We start from the raw sequence: 21,887 nt of genomic DNA, 5'->3' as shown, positions 1-21,887 counted from the left end.
AGGAGCCAGGCTATGAGGGATGGCCAGTCCTCTTCTGGCTGTGCCGGGTGGAGATTATAACAGAACATGGTCAAGATGTTCAAATGTTCATAAATGACCAGCATGGTCAAATAATAATAATCACAGTAGTTGTCAAGGGTGTAGCAAGTCAGCACCTCAGGAGTAAATGTCAGTTGGCTTTTCATAGCCGATCATTAAGAGTATCTCTACCACTCCTGCTGTCTCTAGAGAGTTGAAAACAGCAAGTCTGGGACAGGTAGCACGTCCGGTGAACAGGTCAGGATTCCATAGCCGCAGGCAGAACAGTTGAGACTGGAGCAGCAGCATGGCCCGGTGGACTGGGGACAGCAAGGAGTCATCATGCCAGGTGGTCCTGAGGCATGGTACTAGGGCTCAGGTCCTCTGAGAGAGAGAGAGAGAAAGAGAGAATTAGAGAGAGCATACTTAAATTCACACAGGACACCGGATAAGACAGGAGAAGTACTCCAGATATAACAAACTGACCCTAGCCCCCCGACCCATAAACTACCGCAGCATAAATACTGGAGGCTGAGACAGGAGGGGCCAGGAGACACTGTGGCCCCATCCGATGATACCCCCGACAGGGACAAACAGGAAGGATATAACCCCACCCACTTTGCCAAAGCACAGCCCCCACACCAGTAGAGAGATACCTTCAACCACCAACTTACCATCCTGAGACAAGGCCGAGTATAGCCCACAAAGATCTCCGCCACGGCACAACCCAAGGGGGGGCGCCAACCCAGAGAGGAAGATCACGTCAGTGACTCAACCTGCACCCCTCCTAGGGACGGCATGAAAGAGTACCAGTAAGCCAGTGACTCAGCCCCTGTAATAGGGTTAGAGGCAGAGAATCCCAGTGGAGTGAGGGGAACCGGCCAGGCAGAGACAGCAAGGGCGGTTCGTTGCTCCAGAGCCTTTCCGTTCACGTTCACACTCCTGGGCCAGACTACACTCAATCATATGACCCATTGAAGAGATGAGTCTTCAGTAAAGACTTAAAGGTTGAGACCGAGTCTGCGTCTCTCACATGGGTAGGCAGACCATTCCATAAAAATGGAGCTCTATAGGAGAAAGCCCTGCCTCCAGTTGTTTGCATAGAAATTCTAGGGACAATTAGGAGGCCTGCGTCTTGTGACCGTAGCATACGTGTAGGTATGTACGGCAAGACCAAATCAGAAAGATAGGAAGGAGCAAGCCCATGTAATGCTTTGTAGGTTAGCAGTAAAACCTTGAAATCAGCCCTTGCCTTAACAGGAAGCCAGTGTAGGGAGGCTAGCACTGGAGTAATATGATCAAATTGGTTGGTTCTAGTCAGGATTCTAGCAGCCGTATTTAGCACAAACAGAAGTTTATTTAGTGCTTTATCCAGGTAGCCGGAAAGTAGAGCATTGCAGTCGTCTAACCTAGAAGTAACAAAAGCATGGATTAATTTTTCTGCATCATTTTTGGACAGAAAGTTTCTGATTTTTGCAATGTTACGTAGGAAAAAAGGAAAAAAGCTGTCCTTGAAACAGTCTTGATATGTTTGTCAAAAGAGAGATCAGGGTCCAGAGTAACGCTGAGGTCCTTCACAATTTTATTTGAAACGACAGTACAACCATCAAGATTAATTGTCAGATTCAACAGAAGAACCTAGAACAAGCATCTCTGTTTTGTCCGAGTTTAAAAGTAGAAAGTGGTCACTCATCAATCGTGTCTCCACTTCTAAGTATCTGTATTGACAAAAAAGCGATCTTTCAAAAAGCATCTTGATGAGTTTGAAATTAAAATGGCCTTATTTTATAGGAGTAGTTCATGCCTTTCATTTAATTGCAGAAAATACATAATTCAGTCAACATTCATACCTGTTTATAGACTATGGTGATATTGTCTATATGAATACAGCTGCCACTCTGTTGAAGCCAATGGACACAGCGCACTATGCTTTATTACGAGCGATAGGTTCAGTACACATCACTGCATTCTGTATCAGAAAGTAGCCTGGCCCTCTTTAAAGTCTGTAGATCAATGCATTGCACTCTTTTTCTATATAAATCCCACCTGCATAAACCTCCTCCGTACCTTTCTTCATTGTTAACTTACAGACGTACGAAATACACGACCCAGTCTCAGGGCTGACTAACTCTGGAGATCCCTTTTAATCTCTACTAAGTTAGGTCAATTTTGCTTTTAGTTTTTTTTGCACCTTACTTGTGGAATAATCAGCAACGCTCTCAAAAATGTTATGAATTGGTGTATTTTCTATGAATGTGTTTCGGTTTTCATTTTTTCTGTTCATTTTTATTTAACTTTGATTAGGCAAGTCAGTTAAGAACAAATTCTTATTTTACAATGACGGCCCATCCCGGTCAAAACATCACCTGACCCGGGCGACGCAGGGCCAATTGTGTGCCGCCCTATGGGACTCCTGATCACGGCCGGTTGTGATACAGCCCGGGATCAAACCAGGGTCTGTAGTGATGCCTCAGGCACTGAGATGCAGCGCCTTAGATCGTTGCGCCACTCGGGAGACCTAAACACACGTTCATGCATTGATGTGTGTAATGTACACAGTGTTGATGTGTATTGATGTAAATACAGGGCTCATCTGTCAAAGACACCTTGGTCTCAGCATGACTCCCTGTCAAAATAAAACACACACACACACACAGCCATCGTAGGGTACTTATCCACTGTATGCTTTAGGAGGAGAAAGATAAACAATTGTAATTACAAATACTGCCCTATCAAACTCATTTACATGCTTTTGTAAAGCTATAAACACACTAAAACGAATGCTTGTGTTTGCATGGTAAATCATACTGTGGCATAATGGAAGGTGGCATTTTGACACTCCTCAAGAGGGTGCCTAATACAAAAGGGTATAAATGATTGATAGCACGTGGATGTAAATCAATATTCGTTATTATGTTTCTATTTTGAGATGCGCGTTGGGTTGCCTGTCTGTTGTTTTGGCATTGTATTCAATGGCAGTGGCAGTGATACATCTATATTGTGCTTTTTACTTTGATTCCTGTCTCTACAATTCTACCATCATATCATCTATTTGGGTACTCACATCTCTCCTTATCTCCATATTATGCATGGTTACTGAGTTTCTATGGTAACAAAACTGGTTGGTTTTTTTTAAACACTTGAAAATGCTGTCCTTGTATGTTGTGCTTTTGTTGTTTGCAGTAACGTTGTTTGATCAATGAGTTATGAATTGACCAGCCACTCAAATCAATGCCATCTCACTGATCTATCTCATCTTGACCACAGTATCTGATGGTAACAATGTGCTCTTGTCTCTCTTGGTTCTCTCTTGGTCTGTAGAATCACAGTGCACACTGTGTGGTGAGCCAGAAGGTGAGTGTGCCTCGCCGTTCAAAGCTTCTGTCCTAATGCAGGTTTATGCAGTGTTGGAAGGGAGGGAACAGGGGATCATGGTCTGGAGCAGTTTTAGCCCAGCACTAATACACTTGATTTAGCTACAGGTTCAGACTAATAACTGTGATTAGTTGATTACAGTATTTGAAACTGATGTGTTAGTGCTGGGCTGGAACAAATGCGCACACCCAGTAGGATGGATTAACCATTCTGTCAGAACTGCTTTTCATCACTAACTAATCATTGGGGAGATACAGTATGTGCTGGGGGGCTGATGTAATGTCTTGTTAACAGACATATTAGATGTTACCGGTTGTCTAAAAGCTTCTTAGTCGTTGAGCCCCTTCTTCTTATACACCGGTACCCCTTTCATTGGCTGACATTTAGAAATCCTCATTCTTGAAGTGGAAGCCATCTTAAAGTAACTGCCCTGTGAAAATCTCACTTTAAAGTACATATTCTGTTAACTCATATTCAAATAATGCTGTTGACTCGTCCTATACTCGTATTTGTGGCCAAATCATAAATTGGAGAAAAAATACTTTAAAAAAACAACATTTCAAACAGACTAGAGGAGGATGAGGTGGCCAATCAGGAATCTACTTGCATTAATATAGTTCATTACCAGTATAAGGCCACACCATTTTGTTGTTGGGGTACACCCAACCATTCCAACACAGAAAAGCTGCCTTTTAACATACTTTATTGAGATATTTTGGAAGCAAAACTTTTTCACTCATATTATAAGTAATTACAGGTAATTTTTCATAGAAATCTGGAAACACTGGGCAGTTACTTTACCAAGGCACAGCTGATGTCATCCCTCAATCTTAAAGGGGAAATCTGCATCAGCGACGTCCAATTTTTATTTTAAATTAGTGTTAATTAGTCTTTAATAATAAAATTACTTATAAATGCATCATGATCTTAGTTCAGTTGTCATATTCCATCACACTCCAAATGAGATTTATAAACAATGTAATTGTAAAGAAACACTGTTTTGCCACATAACATGGTTTAGGTTTCAACTTTAAATGTAATCTCATGGATGGTCAGTCCTTGCATCTATAGCTCTGTCTATGAGAGTGGTTACATTTCTCCAGCCCCATCCCTCAGCTGCTTACCAAAACAGTGGCGGGGTGGAGCTTTGTTGTTGTTTAAACTGCAGATTTCCCCTTTAATGGTCTTTATGAAAGGTCTGCATGCATTAGGCTTTTTGGAGTGCTTTTGTGTCATTATTCCCATCACTGTATGTGAGAGCTTGTGCTATTCATTATCCTGCCATTGCTTCATCCAACCAGCTCACTGAAAATGTATGTTGCTGTATCACATTTTGTCGACCTGTCTGTCTGTTTTCCTACTTGTTCAACTGCACACATACAAAGATATGTCTAAAGCAAAACCATTCAAATAGTAGATCTGACAAGGCATAAGAGCTTTTACCTCTTTTGCTCCGGTGGAATTGAGAAGTATGAAATCAAGAAATGGCAGAAACATTTTAATGTGAAAGAAAGTATTCACACCCCTTGAATTTTTTCACAATTTGTTGTGTCACAGCCTGAATTTGAAATGGATCCATACATGTAACCCACCCATACAATTATCTGTAAGGTCCATCAATTGAGCAGGGAATTTCAAACACAGATTTACCACAAAGACCAGGGAGGTAATTCCAATTCCTCGCAAAGAAGCCCACCTAATGGTAAAATAAGCAGACATTGAATTTCCATTTTAGCATGGTGAAGTTATTAATTACACTTTGCATGGTGTATCAATACACCCCGTCACTACAAAAATACAGGCGTCCTTCCTAACTGCCAGAGAGGAAGGAAACCGCTCAGGGATTTCACCAAGAGGCCAACAGTTACAGAGTTTCATGGCTGTGATAGGAGAAAAGTGAGGATGGATCAACAACATTGTAGTTACTACACAATACTAATCTAAATGACAGACAATAAATCCAAAACATGCATCCTGTTTGTAATAAGGGACTAAAGTAAAACTGCAAAAAAAATGCCAAAGAAATTAACTTTATGACCTGAATAAAAAGAGGTATGTTTGGGGCAAATCCAACACAACACATCACTGAGTACCACTAACTGAGAATCATTCATATTTTCAAGCATAGTGGTGGCTGCATCATGTTATGGGTATGCTTGTCATCAGTTGATAAAAATACATGGAATGGAGCTAAGCATAAGCAAAAACCTGCTTCAATCTGCTTTCCAACAGACACTGGGAGACAAATTCACTTTTCAGCAGTACAATAACCTAAAATGCAAGGCCAAAGGTACACTGGAGTTGCTTACCAAGATGACATTGAATGTTCCTTAGTGGCCTAGTTACAGGCCTTTGTATTAATCAACCATCTCCACTGGCTATTCATCAATCAGAGTCTGTATTGGTGGCAGGGCACTCATCTAAAAATCAATAGCCATATCCTTGGTTATCTTGACATTAAGTAATACGTTCTAAATAGGACTGGTTACACCATCCAACAAACTCCTCCACCACTGGGCCACCAGCCAACAAACTCCTCACCTCTTCATCCTGTGAAAGACTCACGATAACCGAGTTATCATGCAAACTAAATGATATGCCTAGAGTCGTGATTACTCTGACAACCATTGGTATAACAACAGAGGGGAAAGGACGCACCCTTGTGGTGAGCCAGTGGAGGAGGATAGTGTAACCTTCCTTCAGTGTCAGGGGAGAGAGCGTCCAGAAGGGACAGTTGGGGGCCGGACCGGGCAGAAGGGAACAGATCATCCGGGCCTTTATTTTGAGCTCCCAGCAGGCATGATGCTCCAGTGTCAGGCTGCTCATGTCACTGCTCATTGCCTCTGAGGGCCACTGGGCCACAAGGCCACAAAGAGACTGATGTCCCCCTAGACACCCACAGCCTGGAGGACGTGCTAGTCAGAGTGAGAGGGAGAGAGCAAGCGTGAGAGAGAAAGGGTGAGGGAGTAAGAGTGAGAGAGAGTGGAAACGTTAGAGGATGTGTGAGGGAGCTTGATTCCCTACAGGTAATCCCAGCTGAGATAAAGTATAAAGAACTGGCAACATGCACATATTATCTCCATGCTTATGCACCGAGTGCTGAGCCATGAGCAACAGCCCTAACACACACACACACAATAAACAGTGACATCATCCAAAAACGCCATCGGAGAAAGCCAAAGCCCCTGGACAGGAAGGGAAAGCTGGCAGGCTTTATCTTGTTGAAATAAATCAACATGCTATAGTTCACAGCATAGAGCAAGCAAAGAGGCGCCATATCTTCTGTCATGTGTCCCCTTGAGCCAGAGGGATTGTGGGCTTTTCTTCGTCCCTCTCCTATCATGCCCGGTGTTGATCAGATGGATTTACAGCTAAGATTGTGTCCCTCGGGAGCTCATCATCACTCTATGTTACTCTGTTACTCACAGGGTAATACCAGGGATTGACACAAGGGCCCCAGGTTGGGATCCAAAACTCTTTCAAGGTCCACGGGGAACTGTGCAGTTTAGAGGTGTTTATGCTTTTTTTAAAGTGGCAATAAAGAGATGCAAATTTGAATAAAATGTTGTTTTCATACTCAGCCGTTTCCGTTGGGGATATCGCAAGGTGCAGGAAAGCCACTGTTAACTAGGTTTTTCCATCCACAAAAACTCAAAAGACATCTTCTGTGGGGTAGTTAGTCTGGTGAAATGTGCCGGGACCTGAATTTATATTCAAATAAGCTATGAGATGACCTAAACAAGATGGACCATTTCAATGATACTGCACACTCATGTAGTTCGATGAATAAATGGAAATACATTACTGGCCCAGCTGTCTGAAAATGATTTGTTTTGTGGAGGGGGGAAAAAGAAAACATGAGCTTCAAATTGGTCTTTTTAAGACCTAGAGACCATAATGAGTTAGCAAACCTGCTTTCATTCATACAAAGGAAAGGGTCATTTTAAACAATCATCATAGCAGAGAGACCACATTGTTTTCCTGCTGTCAACAACAGGAATGTAGGGCAAGTGAGTAATTGAATTTGCTTTTAAACGGACACCTAGGACTATTAACAGAAAAGGCCTCCGGAACTAAGGGATAATATGAAATACTAGAGCACTGTGGGTATATGCTGTGTAGAGTGTAGCCTATGCTACAGCTCTGGAGGTGAGTCAGTATACAACATGCTCTCTCATAATAATAGGATGGTGCACTTAGAAATAAAATCACTTTAAAACACACACTATCTAGCATGTTCATCGAAACTCTCTGCGAAATGATGCAGGTGTCCTGTCCTTCAACCCGTTGTTTATTTCATATCCACTTGCCATTACTCCAATCGTTGCCTGGTTTCTCCTCTTGTCCATGTCGACAGGAGGTGTTTTATTAATAAGGCATTTACTCAGGACCTTCTGAGGCTATTGACTGACTGAGTGGAGGAGATTGGGTGGGTACGTGGTTTGGTATGCTGTGGGCATCACAGGGAGGCAGGAAGACAACTGTGGTTGTTAAGGCAGGCAGGTCACTGATGAGAGAGAAAGGGGGGGTTATACAGAGGGAAAACGAGGGAGAGTGAGAAAGAGAGACAAAGAGGAGAATAAAAGGGATAGAGAAACAGAGAAACAAATAGAAACAGATAGAGAGAACCCGAGAGAAAGAGAGAGACAGCGAGAGAGAGAGAGAGAGAGAAACAGAGAGAGAGAGGGGGAGCCTCATGTCAAGACCCAAATGAGCGTGTCACTGTGTGTAAATGCCAGGAGGGATAAGAGCAGAGTCTGGAGTCTTTGAAGCGTCATGACCTGCCCTCAGAGCAACACTCATCAGTCCACACAGTCAATGATGCACAGATCCCTCATATTGAAGAGATCATCGCTGTTAGTAGATCTCCACATACAGTATAGCATCATATTTACTATTTACATATTTACAATATTGGTTGAAACAACATCCACAGTAGGCTTGTGTGTACTTAAAATAAATGTGTTAACCAATGAACCAAAGAAATTGGCATAAGGGGAGCACATTTTTTGGAAGCTGTTGTTCTTAGGGGCTTGAGTTATGCATTACCTATATGTGACTTCTCGAGGTCTCTGCTGGATTAATTATATGGTGTATATATATATAAAAATGTGTTCCAAAATCAATGTAAGGGTAATTGCAGCGGATGTGAAATATATGGTGTAATAATATGGTAGCAGGATAACGTCCATTCTCCCAAGGGGTGGGGGACATGATTATGTAGCCTACTGTGGGCTCTTCAGTTTCTCATATGGCGATGCAATATACTGCAATTCAGTATCCCATATCAGAAAGTAAATTCATATTGTTGGAACATTTTCCATCCCAGAACAACAAAATATAACTCATATTTATATGCTCTATGGGTCTACCTACCAGACTGTAAAATTCATTGGTATTCAAAGTCTGATTTGCGAGGGAACTGTAGTGGGGTTGCGAAAAATATATTTATAATGTATTTTTGGGGAACAAGAAATTAAGAGTCCAGATTATTCTATGGGACAATATTCAAACTTTTTTGAGAAAGATAATTAGAACAATTCATTTACTTGAGTAAATGTATTTATTTGGTTTCTTTATATTTTGATAAGAAATGAAAATGTAATGAAAGGTTATTTGTTGATGTAAAAACCTCAATTTAATGACTAAGGTTGTGTCATTATATTTGGGTTGAGGTGGTGTCGCAAGAAATTATTGCTGAAAAAAATGGGGTCCCCAGAAATGATTGTGTAAAAAATTTGGACCCAGCTAAAAAACTTGAATACCACCGGTCTAATTTCATTCTGGGAGACCATTTTACTGTATGCTCTTGCCCCACGGGGCATTATGTGGGTGCTGGAGCTTCTGGTAATAGAATTAAGCCCTAATGCATATTCCCCCTGAGCCCAGAAAACATCGTTCCATATTGAATTGGGCAGCATGGATTTTTTTTATCTCAAAAAGCCATTTAAATTGTTTAGAGACTAGACGGGCAGGACGTGTGCCAGGCTGCAGCCGAAGGTCAATGCCCATTATAGACCAGGATAAAATGGGATGGGACTGTAGATAGCAACAACCACATAGCCAATATAACGATACTGTACACATGCCCTGTTTCAGTCGGCCCTATGAAGGCTAGGTCTGAGCCGTAGTAATAAAACCAGTCCAGTGGATAGAGTACCAGTGGATTTCTGTGAATTTCACAGCTCTGAGCAGAACACAACATTGCCAGGGCTTAGCATCTCTGAGTATGGCAATGCAGGGGCTTTGTGTCACCAACAGCCATCTTAGAAAAAAAATAACGTCTAAAGATTGCCTCCAGCAGCCCAGTGAAGTGGATTAAGCAAACATGCCATTAAAACTGCAAGCAGTTTTTTACCAGGCGCAGGAAGGCAGACCCACTCTCCAGCCTTATCGTCAACTAAGCAACGTCTCTCTCTTTCCCTCTCTCTCTGCTCTCAGCCCAGCTTGCTCCCAACACAACAATTTCTGCAGCACTTTTCCCCTCATTTCTGAGTTATTTATTGTACAATTTGTATTGAGGTCAGTTATGAAGCAAAATTGATGGCGTCTGAGCAAATACTTGGATAACAAACCTCTAGACCACCCAGAGAAGACTAGCCACATGCTACATATCATTCCTTCCCATTTCTGCTCCATAGTAACCACGGTAAGAAGAGAGAGTTCACAGGCAGCAAGTCATTGCTATGGCTCGATAGCTGACATTGCCTAAAATATCATGTCATGAAATCCAATGTGTTCAATGTGATCGCGCCATGACGAATGTGTGCGGATAAGTCCGTCTCGTGGAAGAATTGCACTTTCACAGAGGATACACAGAGAATCCCTCCTCTCAGTTCAATTCAAAGGGATTTATTGACATGGGAAACATATGTTTACATTGCCAAAGCAAATGAAAGACAATAAACTTAAGTGAGAAAAAAACCCCATCAAATATTAACAGTAAACATGACAAGAGAAAATAAACAGATAAATATTGGTTGTATTTACAATGGTGTTTGTGCTCTGCTGGTTGCCCTTTTCTTATGGCAACAAGTCACAAATCTTGCTTCTGTGATCACACACTATTGTATTTCTCCTAACAAATATATTTTTTCTCCAAATTCTTCATGGGTGTGTGTGATCTGTGGGAAGTACAGTATTTGTCTCACAGATGGTGCAAATGACACAAGGTTAGGAAGTGCAGCTCAGTTTCCACCTCATTTTGTGAGAAGTGGGCACATAGCCTAGTCTTCTCTCTTCTCTCATAGTCTTCTCTCGAGAGCCAGGTCTGCCTATGGTGGCCACTCTCGATAGCAAGTCTGGACATAGTCAAAGCTTTTCATAATTTTAGGTCAGTCAGGTTTAGAGCCAGATATCATTACATTACAGTTTGCTCTGTTTTTTGGTTGATTCTATCGAACATGTCAAATCATTTTATTTTAGATTTATGTTGTGTCTAATAGTGTTGCTGTCCTGGGGCTCTGTGGGGTTTGTTTTTGTTTGTGAACAGAGCTCCAGAACCAACTGGCTGAGGGGAGTCTTCTCCAGGTTCATCTCTCTGTAGGTTAGGGCTTTGTAAGAGAACGTTTGAGAATTGCTTCCTTTAGGTGGTTGTAGAACTGAATTGCTCTTTTTTGGATTTGGATTTTTAGCGGGTATCGTCCTAATTCTGCTCTGCATTAATTATTTTGAGTTTTACGTTGTATACTGAGAGTGTTTTCGCAGAATTCTGCATGCAGAGTCTAAATCTGATGTTTCTCCTTCTTGGTTGGCGAGTGAAGCACAGATCTCATAACCCTCGGCAATGGGTTCTATTCAAGTGTTTTTTGCCAAATTCTAATTGGGATGTCGAACTTTATGTTCCTTTTGATGGCGTAGAAGGCCCTTCTTGCCTTGTCTCTCAGATTGTTCACAGCCTTGTGGTACCTGTGGTGCTGATATTAAGGCAAAGGTAGGTATAGTTCTTTGTGTGCTCTAAGGCAATGATGTGTAGATGGAATTTGTATTTGTGGTCATGGCAACTAGACCTTTTTTGGGCCCAGGTCTGAAAGTATCTGTGCAGAAGCTCTAGGCGCTGCTGTAGACCCCCCTTGATTGGGGACAAAAGCACCAGATCTTTTGCAAACCGTAAACATTTGACTTCAGATTCTAGTAGGGTGAGGCTCAGTGCTGCAGATTGTTCTCGTGCCCTCGCCCAATTCATTGATATGCAGTGCCTTGCAAAAGTATTCAGACCAATTGGATTTCTTAACATTTGATTGTGTTACTAAGTGGGATTAACATTTATTTCATTGTAATTTTTTGTCAACTATCTAAACAAAATACTCTAATGTCAAAGTGGAAGAATGGAGAAAAAAAGTTTATTAGAAATTAAATAACTAAAATATAATCATTGCATAAGTATTCAGTCAATACATGTTAGAAACACATTTTCCATAGATTTTCAAGCAGATTTAAGTCAAAACTGTACCCTGGCCACTCAGATACATTCCGTGTCTTCTTGGTATGCAACTCCAGTGTAGATTTGGCCTTATGTTGTAGGTTATTTCCCTGCTGAAAAGTGAATTTCTCTCCCAGTCTCTGCTGTAAAGCTCACTGAAGCAGGTTTTCCTCTATGATTTTACCTTTGCTTAGCTCCATCCCATTCCTTTTTATCCTGAAAAACTCCCCAGTATTATCCAATGTCAAGCATACCCATACCATGATGCAGCCACCACCATGCCTTAATTTAAGGAGAGTTATATTCAGTGATGTGTTGTGATGTATTTGCCCCAAACATACAGTGCATTCAGAAAGTTTTCAAACCCCTTGACTTTTTCCACATTTTGTTGCATTACAGCCTTACTCTGAAGTGGATTTAAAAAAAAAATATCCTCCTCAATCTGCACACAATACCACATAATGGAAAAGCAAAATATGTTTTTAGAAATGTTTGCCAATTTATATATATAAAAAAAGGAAATATTACATTTACTTAAGTATTCAGACCCTTTACTCAGTACTTTGAAGCACCTTTGGCAGCGATTACAGCCTCGAGTCTTCATGGGTATGACACTACAAGCTTGGCACACCTGTATTTGGGCAGTTTCTCCCATTCTTCTCTGCAGATCCTCTCAAGCTCTGTCAGGTTGGATGGGGAGCGTCGCTGCACAGCTATTTTCAGGTCTCTGCCGGGATGTTGGATCGGTTTCATGTCCGGGCTCTGCCTGGGCCACTCAAGGACAATCAGAGACTTGTCCCAAAGCCACTCCTGTGTTGTCTTGGCTGTGTGCTTTGGGTCATTGTCCTGTTTGAAGGTGAACCTTCAGCCCAGTCTGAGGTTCTGAGCGCTTTGGAGCAGGTTTTCATCAACGATCTCTATGTACTTTGCTCCATTCATTTTTCTCTCGATCCTGACTAGTCTCCCAGTCCCTGCCACATTTTTTAATTTTTAATTTACTTTCATTTTTTACCTTTATTTAACCAGGCAAGTCAGTTAAGAACAAATTCTTATTTTCAATGACGGCCTAGGAACAGTGGGTTAACTGCCTGTTCAGGGGCAGAAATCCCCACAGCATGATTCTGCCACCACCATGCTTCACTGTAGGGATGGTGCCAGGTTTCCTCCAGACTTGACGCTTGGCATTCAGGCCAAAGAGTTCCATCTTGTTTGTCAGACCAGAAAATCTTGTTTCTCATGGTCTGGGAGTCCTTTAGGTGCCTTTTGGCAAACTCCAAGCAGGCTGTCATGTGCCTTTTACTGAGGAGTGGCTTCCGTCTGGCCACTCTTCCATAAAGGCCTGATTGGTGGAGTGCTGCAGAGATGGTTGTCCTTCTGGAAGTTTCTCCCATCTCCACAGAGGAACTCTGGAGCTCTGTCAGAGTGACCATCGAGTTCTTGATCACCTCTATGACCAAGGTCCTTCTCTCCGATTGCTCAGTTTGGCCGGGCGACCAGCTCTAGCAAGAGTCTTGGTAGTTCCAAACTTCTTCCGTTTATGAATAATGGAGGCCACTGTGTCCTTGGGGACCTTCAATGCTGCAGACATTTTTTGGTACCCTCCCCAGATCTGTGCCTCGGCGCAATCCTGTCTCTGAGCTTTCCTTTGACCTCACAGCTTAGTTTTTGCTCTGACATGCACTGTCAACTGTGGGACCTTATATAGACAGGTGTTTGCCTTTCCAAATCATGTCCAATCAATTGAATTTACCACAGGTGGACTCCAATCAAGTTGTAGAAACATCTCAAGGATGGTCAATGGAAACAGGATGCACCTGAGCTCAATTTCAAGTGTCATAGCAAAGGGTCTGAATGCTTATGTAAAAATATATTTCTGTTTTTGCTTTGTCATTATGGGGTATTGTGTGTAGATTGATGAGGGACATTTTTAAAAATAGATTTTAGAACAAGGCTGTAATGTAACAAAATGTGGAAAAAGTAAAGGGGTCTGAATACTTTCAGAATGCACTGTAAGGCTTTGCAAACAGTTCTTGTGCTGACGTTGCTTCCAGAGGCAGTTTGGAACTTGGTAGTGAGTGTTGCATTTTCACATGCTACGCTCTTCAGAACTTGGCAGTCCCATTCTATGAGCTTGTGTGGCCTTCCATCCTATGGCGGTGCCACATTGAATGTCATGGAGCTCTTCTGTAAGGCCATTCTACTGCCAATGTTTGTCTTTGGAGATTGCATGGCTGTGTGCTCGACTTTATACACTTGTCAGCAAAGAGTGTGGCTGAAATAACCAAATCCACTAATTTGAAGAGTTGTCCACATACTGTTGTAAATATTGGCATGTTTCTATCTTTTTTACTACAAAACATAGAAACGCACCATGGTGTTGGGGTTATGCTGGAGATGATGAATATGAAGTAGAAGTTTCCCTTTAAGTATAGCCAGTTTGAATTTGTGCTATGTGCAGTACATATTATAATTTTGTTTAGGATACCATCAACACCACAGGCCTTTCATTCAGTGTAAATGGAGAATCCAGTGAGTTGTGATAGTCTATAATTGCTTATTCTAAGATTGGTAATTGACAATCTACAGTATATGTTTTTGCTGTTGGTTCTTTGTTATAGGGCCAAAAAGATTGGAGAAGTGGTTGATCCATAGGTCTCCATTTTGGATAGGTAGCTCTTCATGTTGTTGTTTGTTTAGTGTGTTCCAATTTTCACAGAAGTGGTTCGATTCTATGGATTCTTCAATAACCTTGAACTGATTTCTGAAATGCTGTTCCTTTTTTCTCTCTCTCTTTTCTTTCTTTCTTTCTCTCTCTCTCTCTCTCTCTCTCTCTCTCTCTCTCTGATGTGATCGATCAGTCTTACTCTAACATGAAAGATTCACATTGTAAAAAAGCCAACTTAACCAATTGTTTAATCATCTTTATTCTAAGTTAAGACAAGAATTGTATCTAATGTGTTAACGTTTGTTTACTCAACAGTAAACTTACTGAGCTGTTTGCTTACTGAGCTGAACTTGAACAAGCTTGTTGAGTAAAATCACAAATTAATATTTGCTCAAAATCACACCCATAATTTGTACATTTTAGCAGATGCTCCTATCCAGAGCAATTTACAGGACCAATTAGGGTTTCGTTTCTTGCTCAAGGGCAGATCGGCAGATTTTCCACGTAGTCGGATCAGGTGACCTTTCGATTACTGGTCCAACAATCGTAACCGCTAGGCTACCTGCAACCCTATAATTATTATATTTCCCAGAATGCTCTATTGCAGGTTGATTTTAGTAATGGTTTGTTTCAATAACCTGTGTTTTTGCATGTGCATTAATTGGTTGAATAATCTTATGCTACACAAACATAAATAACATAATTATTCTAAACCAATTAACTCTGTTAGTAGTTGGACTTATTGCACCCGTTACTGAGATGGCTATTCCAGTTGATATGATTTCAGTAGTGTTAATAATCAAACTTCCCAACTCCAACAGTCATTTTCAATTCAGGTTGTGGGTGATTAAAAGTTCCAATTGATCTTTGCTAAGCCCCGCCCCCTTGGTTACTGTGGCAACGTCAGACTACATTTTCCCAGGAAGCCCAATTCTCCATGGAAAAATCCTCTCACAATGATCTCAAACTCTTTAATACACAATGAAATTTAACACATACTCCCCCTTGCTAATCAGGAAACTCTTGGGTATGTTGTGGTGGACTGTCATTACAATTACTTCATGGGAACCTGGTAAAATTATGTTTGTAGTGTGGCAAGGCTCTGAATTCACTGCCAGCATGCAGTCAATGCTACGAACCACTTTTGGAGTTAACTAGTGCTCTCAAATCATATCCTGATGTCGACAGAAGATGGGAGTTGTTTTAATAACATGGCTAACTTAGCTAGGTAACATACATTTCAAGAAAACAAGTTATATTAAGTGGCTAGCTAGCTAGCATTAGCAACGTTTCGTGGTCAATGAAACTGAGAGCTAGCTAACCAGCTGAGCTAGAAAACAGTGTCACAAAAAGAAGAATTTTGGATTCTAAACATACTCCATCAATGTGAGCATGTCCGAGGTGTCGTACTCATAAGAGCACTATGATTGGTTGCCAAAAATTCTGGGGCGGGGCTTAGCGAAAGGTCAATTGTTGGATATCCTCACTCTGACTAGATTTCAATAAGAAATTCAGATCACTTTGCAAGTCAGCATAATGTGACTTGCAGGCTTGATGTGGTCTGCAAAACAGGAGTTTCAGATCACTGTGTTAGGCTAGGCCCTCATAGAAAGGCCTTATGATATCTGTAATGTACTGTCATAAAAAGTTTAATTTGATAGATAAACACTGGAAAATATGCAAATAAGGAAGAATACATTTTCAAGTTGAATTATATGTTCACGCAACCAAAAATTCTACGTTGGTTAAGCTGTATGCTAAAATGTTGAGCAAACTATTTGCCTTATAATTGTACATTGAATCAGCATCTTATTGAATTAACTCCAATGCTATTTTGTTGAACAAACTCCCAATCATAGTGCAGCTGGTTGCCTTATAATTGTACATTGAATCAGCATCGTATTTTTTTGTGACAGTGCTGTAAATTGAGAAATCAAGTAGCTGAGTTGCAGATACCAGGTACAGCTCAAGACTAGAAAATAAAAGAGAGCCGCACACTCTAGGAGCTCAGATGCAAAAATTGAATTACCAACGTTTCAACAGCCAAACTGTCTTCATCATGGTATAATCACAAACACTGCGGGATGACTCATTTATATAGGGTCAAAAGACACAGGTGTCTGTAATCATGGCCAAGAGTGGCCTAATATCATTGGTTAATTCTCTAATATTAAAATGGCATACAAAGAACATCATACAAAGATGCCAATATAACGCAGAAAAGAAATCGAGTGGCCTGCCTCCAAAAAGTGGGCCGCAACTGGGCAAGTCAAGTTTTTGCACCTCATGGTGCTTCCATGCTCTGAGATACGTACTTTTAATTTGCACTTTGTTTTACCTACATAAGTTTTACCACAAGGGCAAGTTACGAGATAAATAACTGCCTTAAGATAAATAACAGCTCAAGACTAGGCCAGGGACCATCAAAGAGAAAGAGTTGTTTGAGGGACGATGGACACACACACACACACACACACACACACACACACACACACACACACACACACACACACACACACACACACACACACACACACACACACACACACACACACACACACAGGGATTCCCTTCCCAATCATGATGCAGGTAGAGCAGAGGAGATTAGTGTGTGTGTGTGTGTGTGTGTGTGTGTGTGTGTGTGTGTGTGTGTGTGTGTGTGTGTGTGTGTGTGTGTGTGTGTGTGTGTGTGTGTGTGTGTGTGTGTGTGTGTGTGTGTGTGTGTGTGTGTGTGTGTGTGGACTTGCTCAAGTGTGTGTCCCAGATGAGCAGCTGTCTAGGCCTGTGCTCTACTGGGTAATCGCTGTAGGGACTGCTGCACATGCTGCTCTGCCCACACACATTAAAGAGGAAAGCCCAGCAGGGCTGTGTAGACAGAAATGGGTAAGAATATGAAGTGAATAAAGTAGGAGTGCACATGGGATTTGACTTGAATGTTCTTAACTTTGCTTATCTGACTCTTGACACCAAGCTGGTCAAGGTCAGGGCTTAAAGCACAAATACCAACAAGTGTTTTGGGATGACCTGATTCAATGATGAAAAAGGTAGAGACTACAGTATTAGCATCATTTGTTTATTTTACAAATTTAGAACCACAATGAAATGTTAACCTGTAAATGAATGAGATTGAGCTCTGATTGTGCCACTGGCTGTCAGAGCTCTCGAGGCCATGCATTTGTATGTCCACCTAAAGGGTCTTTAAACATGAGCAAATAGTACCATTACCATGACTGGAACACACTCCTGTCCCAGTGCTTAGGGACAATGCAGTGTAAATCGTCCCAGGGACGTGTCATGGTAAGCCATGGCATCACTCACCTGTCTACTGCCACCAGCTAAGAGGGGTTAAAGATGCCATTCCCGCCTGACAGTTTCATTTACATTCTAAACCACGGCTGGACAGATAGATGACTGAGAAAAATGGACTACAAATGGCAAAATGCACTTGTGCTGATTTGTAAGCCAGGTCCATTAATGTGTAATTTTTCCATGTTGAATAAAACATTTTCTCACAGTGGTCTGGTTGATCCTGAAGCATGAAGTGGCCTCACTAATTGGTAATTAAATTGTAGTTATAGGTAAAAAGACTATCACTAATGACTAGTCATTAATCCACTCTATCCAGTCCTCGCTCCCTCCCTCACTCTCCCTCTCTCTCCGCTTTCTGCTTTGTTTCATGACCAGGCATGTACTCTTTAGATATTCAGAATGCGGCTTCTCTCCACTGGACCCACAGTGCTATCATCTCCAGTCATTCCTGCCCTACCATCCTATACTGAGCCACTTTATGATCAAAGACTCACGTGTGCCTAGTCTCCACACACACATTAATCATCGCGGTCTGTAGGAACGCACCCTTAGATCATGGCGAGCACACAGTTCTGCAGACCTCTCATCATCTGTGCATGGGGCACATTTTTGACAATACATTTTTGACAATAACCACAGTGTATGTATTCCGCTTTATTTATGAGCGCTCCGTATGTTTGAACTACTTGGCTGGCCAAGCATCAGACAGGTCTGACTAGGAGATATGGGATGAGTTCACTTACTATGCATCATGCCCTGTTGTGCTGCTAGACCCTCATTGGAAACCGTGTGTGGGAGATAAACCTGGTGGTCACCATTTAAATACAGTAGTAGTGTAGTAGTCAGGAGCTGTTTCACAACTTGTCGTACTGCTTGTCTAGGTGCAGTGTGTTGCAGTGTTGTATTTGGAAAGGGAGTATAGACTATCTACTATAGACTACCAAGTCAGACGTGTGTGCGATTCATTGACAATAGGGTACAACTGAGTATCTTTTTGTGTGTACAGTATATATTGATACTGTTCTGTGCTTGTATACCTGTGCTGGTTGGCTGCTGTCCCTTCACTGTCACCACCTCTGTATGGTATACTCTCCCCAGTCTGACTCAGTGGGTAAATGAACCCCTCCATGGCAGGGAGCCCAGTGTGATCTCCAGTCTTTTTTAGTACAACCACTCCTCTAGAAGGCCCATTACTGGCATCAGATGTTCAAATTTTCTCAACAAATTTTCTCATAACACAAAAACTGTCCATGTTTGTATGAAGCATTCGCCTGGTGTTGCAAGAACGTTCCGAAAACACATTTTGTCTGTTCTTTAAAGGTTCCCAGAATGTTTCTTTAGGTTGTGAGAACATTATGGGGATATGAAAATACATACACTATACAGTGCATTCGGAAAGTATTCAGACCCCTTGACTTTTTCCACGTTTATGTTACAGCCTTATTATAAAATGTATTAAATTGTTTTTAACTCCACAGCATGCAATGATATTCTAGACTATTCTGTGCTTCCATCTTTGTGGCAACAGTTTGGGGAAGGCTCTTTCCTGTTTCAGCATGACAATGCCCCCATTCACAAAGCAAGGTCTATACAGAAATGGTTTGTCGAGATCAGTGTGGAAGACCTTGACTGGCCTGCACAGAGCCCTGACCTCAACCCCATTGGGAGGAATTGGAACACTGACTGCAAGCCAGGCCTAATCATAACTCATGCTCTTGTGGCTGAATGGAAGAACATTTAGAGAATTTTACCTAACATTCATAGGACATTTGGAACAGTATTTAATCTTACAAGCACAAACATCTTTTGACACTTTATATGTCAACAATCTGCATGTAGGGTTTGAACCAGTGATATTTGGCTCTCAAGCCAAGTCTTTTAGCCTCTTCACCACCAGGGAAGCTCGCTTACATCTTTTTACAGTATATAGCCATGGCAGTTTGGTCAATTAGGAATTCCATTCTTCTTTTTTTCTTTCTTAGGAATAACAAAGCCAGGGATATACTAGTATACTTCTGGGCTCATATTTACAAGGTACCCAAGGTTATGAGTGCTGATCTAGGATTACTTTTGCTTTTCAGATCATGAAAAATAAAACATTTGGGACCATATCAAGGGTCTCAAAGTAGGAATTACATCGGTTGCGTTTTTAAAGAGTTGAACAGTCAATTTCTTTAGCTAGTCTAAATTCTGCACTTATGACTGGATTTATACATCTGGATGAGGTAAAGACATTCTCTCTTTTAGTAGAGTATATCTGAGCTTCAGCTTCAGGTTTGTTTTCAAAAGAAACATGGTTAGAGAGTATGTGGGATTGACCTTGCAACCTTTAGCCAGATCTTTCACCCTCTGCACTACCAGGGGATATCTGTGGCTTTGTGGGGGGGGGGGGTTCTTCAGTCTAATATGGCCAATCAGAACACAGAGCAAAATCTCAGTTATTCAAATGTTCCTATCCTTTTCATACGCTGTGTAACACTGTATTTTCTGATTTTTTTTCTCTTTGCTATTGCACTTTTTTGCTGACCATTTTACATAATTGTTGTCCAGATATGATTTGATATTGAGATAAAAAAAAACAGCTGCATTGGACCTTTAAGTCAATTAAAGATTATTGCATTGAACCTGATTTTTTGAATGTATTATTTTTTTTTCAGAATGGGTATTGCATACATTTGTACATTGAGTATATAAAGCATTAAAAACACTTTCTCTTTCTATGACATAGATTGACGAGATGAAAACTATGATCCCTTGTTGATCACTTGTCACTTAAATTAAATCCACTTCAATCGGTGTAGATGAAGGGGATGGGACAGGTTAAATACCTTTTTTAAGCCTTGAGACAATTAAGACATGGATTGTATTTGTGTGCAATTCAGAGTGTGAACGGGCAAGACAAAATATTTAAGCGCCTTTGAACGGGGTATGGTAGTACTGTCAGGTGCACCGGTTTGTGCCAAGAATTGCAACACTGATGGGTTTTCACGCCCAACAGTTTCCCGTGTGAATCAAGAATGGTCCACTACCCAAAGGACACCCAGTCAACTTGACCACAACTGTGGAAATGATTGGAGTCAACATGGGCCAGCATCCCTGTAGAACGCTTTCGACACCTTGTAGAGGTCTGTATTTAAGAAGCATATGAATAGACAAGAATACAAGTTATTTAAAGGAAGCTCTAACCAACTAAAATCTCATTTCATAAGACTTTCAACACGTGATGAAGAAACAAAATCATAATAGTGCACAGAATATGAAGAGGATGGGAACATTTGAATGTATTCTGTGTCTTGATTGACCTTATTATACTGAGAGATAAAAAACTGCATTACCACAGCTACAGTATCTCACTGGTGGCACAGCGGGTTCAGGATCTGATTGCAGAGCTGACTATTGCAGGTTCAATCGAACATAGTCTTTTTTTTAAAACAGTGAAATTAAGGCTCAGATATAATCTACTAAAAGAGGGGATGTATTAATTTCGTCCAGATGTATAAATCCAGTCAGAGATTCAGAATTTAGACTAACTGTAAAAAATTAAACATTGTGTAAAAACTGCCTGTTCAACGTTTAAAAACGCACACCAAATTGAATTCCTACTTTGAGACATTTGATATGGTCTCCCCTGTCTTATTTTTCATGCTCTGAAAAACGCACAACTGTTTTTGGGAATGTATCTTTGTGATGTCCCCACATTGTTCTCAACCGACTGTTCCCACAACCTAATGAAACATTCTGGGAACCTTTAAGGAACAAATGTAATGTGTTCTAGGAGCGTTCTTGCAACATCAGGCGTATTTTTTATGCAAACATTTCTATGATCATCAGGTCAGCGCTACTGGACAGTTTTTGTGTCACGAGAACATTTGCTGTGACCTAACGAATGTTCTGGGAACTTTCACAGAATCCGTTTTGAATTGTTGGATTTACTCTGGTACCAGAAGGCCATTAATATGCACTGCAAACCCATCATCTAGCCAGAGCCTCAACTCAATAGCAGAAGGGAAAATAGTAGGCCGTCATTGTAAATAACAATTTGTTCTTAACTGTCTTGCCTAGTTAAATAAAAGTTAAGTAAATCAAAAGGAAAAAATC

This window comes from Oncorhynchus masou, chromosome 32, assembly GCF_036934945.1.
Source record: "Oncorhynchus masou masou isolate Uvic2021 chromosome 32, UVic_Omas_1.1, whole genome shotgun sequence".
In the NCBI taxonomy this organism is placed as follows: Eukaryota; Metazoa; Chordata; class Actinopteri; order Salmoniformes; family Salmonidae; genus Oncorhynchus; species Oncorhynchus masou.
Note: the sequence above shows the minus strand (reverse complement) of the source record.